The 4,898-nt window shown below is 41.3% G+C and overlaps 1 protein-coding gene across 2 annotated transcripts in view; it reads right to left on the bottom strand.

Moving 5' to 3' along the window:
• Positions 1-4,898, bottom strand: part of OSBPL1A (oxysterol binding protein-like 1A) — a 26,349-nt gene that overhangs the window by 20,663 nt on the left and 788 nt on the right. The window lies entirely within an intron of this gene.

Below are 4,898 nucleotides of genomic sequence, written 5' to 3'. Positions count from 1 at the left end.
CTGAATGGATGGGCTGTGCTATGATGTCTCCATCCCCTCTAGAAAAAGTAAGATCTAGAAGCATGTATCTTTCCTTTCATTAAAAACATCCGCGCCTATACTTGCCAAGACAGTACTGAAATTAAGCCAGTTGCTAGGGAATGAGAAGAACTGCCAGCTGGTGCTGAGGATATGTTAACTGGCACTCCAGAGAACCTTCTCACAAGTTTCCCCAAATTTGTCAGTCTAGTTCTGTGCCAAATTATGATGTAACGTATCAAAGCATTAGTTTGGTGGGTACTATATATAACAAGTAGGATAAGGAGAGGCATTTTTACTTGTGGACAAGTCTGTTATATAAAATACAGATTTCTCCAGAGATAAGCCCACATAGTCAGGAAAATGCTGCTGGGTATCTAGATATCACAAAGAAGAGACATTCCAGCAGTGTAAACACACCTGGGGCCTCAGCATCCTGACCACATGAGAAGCGATAAATCCATTCAAGATAAAGTATTCAACCTCTCTATTGAAAGAGCTGCTCAGCTGCGCCAACAGTTATCGTGACAAGGGAAGCATAAAGCAAAATCAGTAACACCAAGCAAAGAGCCTGTCTCCTCTAAGGCTCCTTTCTTCTCCAACACCATCTGAGACCATCTTGTTTTCAGACAGGAGTCACGACACAAATTGCCTTACAGTTTCTGCAAGAGATCTACGACTCCAGAGGCAGGAAGGGAAGAACAGGTAAGCTTCACCAGAACTGCTGACCACTCTTTGATATGCTTCTCAGCACAACAAGGTTTTTTAAACGCTACACATGATCAGTTCTCCTAATGCTGGCCTTACAGTGCCAAGGGAAAACTATGCTGGACTGAGCTCAGCACCTGCAAGCCTTCTCCAGGGCATGCACCTTACTTAATACAAGCCCTGAGAGTTTGTACAGGTGGAGTGAACAAGCCTAGTACTGTACTGTGAGCACAGATCAACGGGCAACTGAAACTGAGCTTTTCCATGTGTACTTGCAGTTAACCCTCTTCTGAATTAAGATTTGCATACTCCCCCGTCACTGCAAAAAAAAAAGATTTATATTCACAAGTTGCTACAGAGCAGCTGTCAAACAGATGACTAGGAGAAAATGAGGGTTTTTTTCTGTTGAACTTAAGGGGGCGTAGGCTGAGAAGGGGGGAGAAGAGTCCCTGTTCAGAAGCCAAAATTTAAGTGATCTTCGAGAAAAGACCAGGCTGACTAGGAAGCTCTCTTGCTCATTAAGTGTCAGAGTAGCAGCAAAAAACACCAGTTACATTTTGCAAGAGTGGGAGAGCAAAGAGAAACAGCAGAAGCAATGACAGAAACTTAACTCAAGGGAAGTTCATCCCCTCTTGCAACAACTGGTAAGTCAGTTTCAGACAGAGAAGTTTGGCCAATGTATTCGATTAGTACAAACACCTGAGAAAGGTGGTGTTTAACCACCAGCAAGGTTGGGTTTGAATTCTGAGCCAGTGTTTCCCATCACTCTGAGATAACTCAAATTCATCTTTTCAACTATATTCAAGGCAAGAAGACCATAGGCAGCAGCATTCTCACAGAGGCTGTGGAGTATTTGGTACACATTCAAAAAAAGCCGCTTGACAAACTACCCTGAACATGGAAGGAAGGGCAGTAAGTTTCTATGCTTTTTGTACAATTTTTACTTTCACATGAGCTGGTAACTGGAGACAAACTAGGGAGTGAGCAAAAGCAACAGAACTAGCCTACTACTTCTTGTACTATTTAGGAGAATTATTTATAAACACAGTAGCCATTAGTGGTACCTTAACAGTTGAAGCTGAACTATGACAGGTTAGCTTCAGTATAATCAAAATATTCCTGTAGCTAAATAATTGCTTTCATAGTAAGATTGCAACTAAGTAAAACCCCCTTCAACACAGAAGCTGTGTTTGCAGAACCACCACTCCCCTCAGACAAAGCCCATTAAAGAGAAAAATCGGGACAGTTCTAAGATCTTCCCAAATTGGGTCTGCATATAATCAGAGAACCTTATCTGCCACACAAAAATCACAAAGGACTTTCACCCTTCAATTCCCGACCTGCTTAACTGTTTTTCAGCACTGCAGATGGACTCTGCATTTGTATTCCATTTTCATGTGTTTCCTAAGGTCTGCACACTTAAAGCTAGTAACTTCTCTAGCACTCTAGGAGATGCCATCAGTCTTATAAGTATTGTTCCTAGTTTAGAGATTCTTCTCCTTCCTAATGCCACCCCACCTTTGCCCCACCCTGCTTTAAACATAGAAGAGGTGAACACACGCTGAGCATTAAATCCTGAAACCGAGAGCTCCAGCACAGCATGTGCCATCAAGTATAATTACACATTTCCACCACTCCCACAACAGAGGATCACCAGGAAGTACTGTTAACACATTCGGTGCCTACTGCTCTCCCAGTGCAGGAATTCAGGAGTTACAACAATCAAAGCATTGATAACAGCATATCAGTTAAAAATAAAAACAAGGAGAAGCTTAGCAAATAAGCCACTACTTCAGTAAGCAGTCTTACCACATTTACAAACATTTTCCTTACCCCAGTTTTGGAAAAAGAAAGGGGATATTTCTCTATTCATGCCACAATTTCTACAAAGAGAACTATGTAACACAGACTTGTTGGCGTATGCCAACAGTAGCAGGTAGCATGGCTCAGCTGGACGAGGTTTGCAAGCCAGACAGAGGGTGTCAAGGACTTGACACTCAAACTAGATACATTTCTGGTAGTGGTCTCTTCAGATGAGCTCTACTCTCCCTACCATGGACTGAGCATTCAATAGCATCTAGACTGCATCTTCTGATTCAGCTTCATTCAAGAGTCTGGTTCATGTAATCAAATTGCTCTACAATGCAAATCACGGCATGGTAAATGGGGATGAGTGGCTGCTGCTGTGAACATATCCTTTTTAATCCTGTTTGAAAAGTCTTGCATTGCTCTGAATTGTCACAGATAGTAATACTTCCACTGAAAGTAAACAAGCAGAACTGTCCAATATGCAGACAACATTATTTTAAAAACCAGAATTAGAAAGCAGCAGTGGCTTATTCTTTTAACCTGTTAAGTCAAAGCTAATGATTCTTTGGCTCAAAGAACAAGCCTACTTATGCAATCCTCTCGTTCCTAAACTCATTCTCCAGCAGTGGGGATTTAAAAATTCAGAGAACTAATCAGAAAAAGATGGTATCCCAACAGATAAAATACTCTCGAAGAACTGGCATTTTTCCACTGACAGACATAACTTGTTTCATCATCCTGTTAAAATACATTGGTGTTTGCTCAATCTCCTATACAGCCTAGTACAATAATTCATTAATAAGTCTGTTTATCCAAAATTGGTATCATTTAACTGAATAAAACATTATTACATTGTAAATCAGGTTTAGCAAAAACTTTGAATACAAAGTCCTGGTAGTTTAGACTCCTGGAGACAGAAGTTTTTAGTTTCTAACAATTAGGGCTAGTAACTGCTCTGTGTTATGAAAATATCGATGACCATATTCCCTGTGGCATTAGCTGAGGAGAGAAGACCCATGTTCCCAAACTCTAAGCCAGTGTCATGTATCCCTGACTGCTCTGCTCTTCTGTATTTCTCATACAGAGACAAATCTTCTAGCTGAGACTCCACAGACATGGTGAAAAAAGCAAGAGAGTTAGAAAGCATTACCAGGATCTCAGCAATTAGTGAAAAAACAGCACCCCAAACCCCACCCACAAAAAAATAATTTGTGCTTACTGTGAAACTCACTTTCCTCGCTGCGTGTTGTGTCCCATTTCCCTTTCTTTAGCCACCACCCCACCCCTAAAAAAACCCCAAACATACATGCCGTTCTCCCGAACATGTGCCTTCAGAGACAGAAAGGACTCTAAATAATGCAAAACCTGTTGTGTGAATGACCTAGAGAAGAGAATCCAACACATGTCTGATGAAGTTGACAGTCAAGAAAGTGAGTCTGCTCTGGAAAATTATTTCAATTGCAATCAAACGAATTGGGAGAGAGAATCGATGTATATGGTTTTTAAATATGTATGTGTGTATATCTGTAAGCTCAACAAGTTTCAGTTATACAAATCCACTCCATGTGATTTGTTTACAGTTTCAAGTGACAAAACCACCACTTCTCCCCAACCAGAGAGGAGACTTTGTACACTTTCATGCGAGAAGATTGAGAGACTAGGTCAGTTATGAGATGTATAGACTAACAGCTCTAAAGTTGAGCATTCTCTCATGTACACAAAGCAAGCCTGGCTGGAGAGACTACATTCCAGCAGCACCAGGTAAACAACTATTCTCTGCTTTGCTGTGACAAGCGAGAGCCTGAAACCTTTTCAGCAGAATTGTTCTTCTGATTCTCGTTGAAGAACCTGTTTCTAGTGTTCCTCAATCTTTTCTCCTCCTTGAAAGCTCGATAAATTTGTTACTGTGCCCAGCAGCAGTCTGCTGTTGATTCACTGTATGCCTGTGTTAGTGCTATACTTGGGCAGAGGCTCCACTCTACCTGTTTTTGTTCTCTGCTTAAGTTGTGTACTGCCAAACCTCCATCAAGGAGCCTGGGAATACTGCTTTTCTCACCTGTCAGAGGCATCACATGCTTCAGCTCACAGAAAAAGTAACCCTATACTCGCTCATAGAGTAACGCCATCACAACCTAATTTTCTGCTGCAGTTAGATTGTTAATCCTCAAGCTCTTCCAGCTCCTCCATAGCTGTAGACAGCTGTGTGCTGTGGGATCACTCAGTTACGAGCTATTATTGAGCTGTGCTGCGTACAGCTTCTCTGTACATGTTGTAATCACCTTAGGCACTTCAGAGTTTTCCAAAATAACTATTTATATTTTCTGCACATGAAAATATGAAAGGTACTAAACAGAAGAGCACAC

Source organism: Buceros rhinoceros, unplaced genomic scaffold (assembly GCF_000710305.1).
Source record: "Buceros rhinoceros silvestris isolate BGI_N320 unplaced genomic scaffold, ASM71030v1 scaffold2222, whole genome shotgun sequence".
In the NCBI taxonomy this organism is placed as follows: Eukaryota; Metazoa; Chordata; class Aves; order Bucerotiformes; family Bucerotidae; genus Buceros; species Buceros rhinoceros.
Note: the sequence above shows the minus strand (reverse complement) of the source record. Positions and strands in the feature narration are given on the sequence as shown.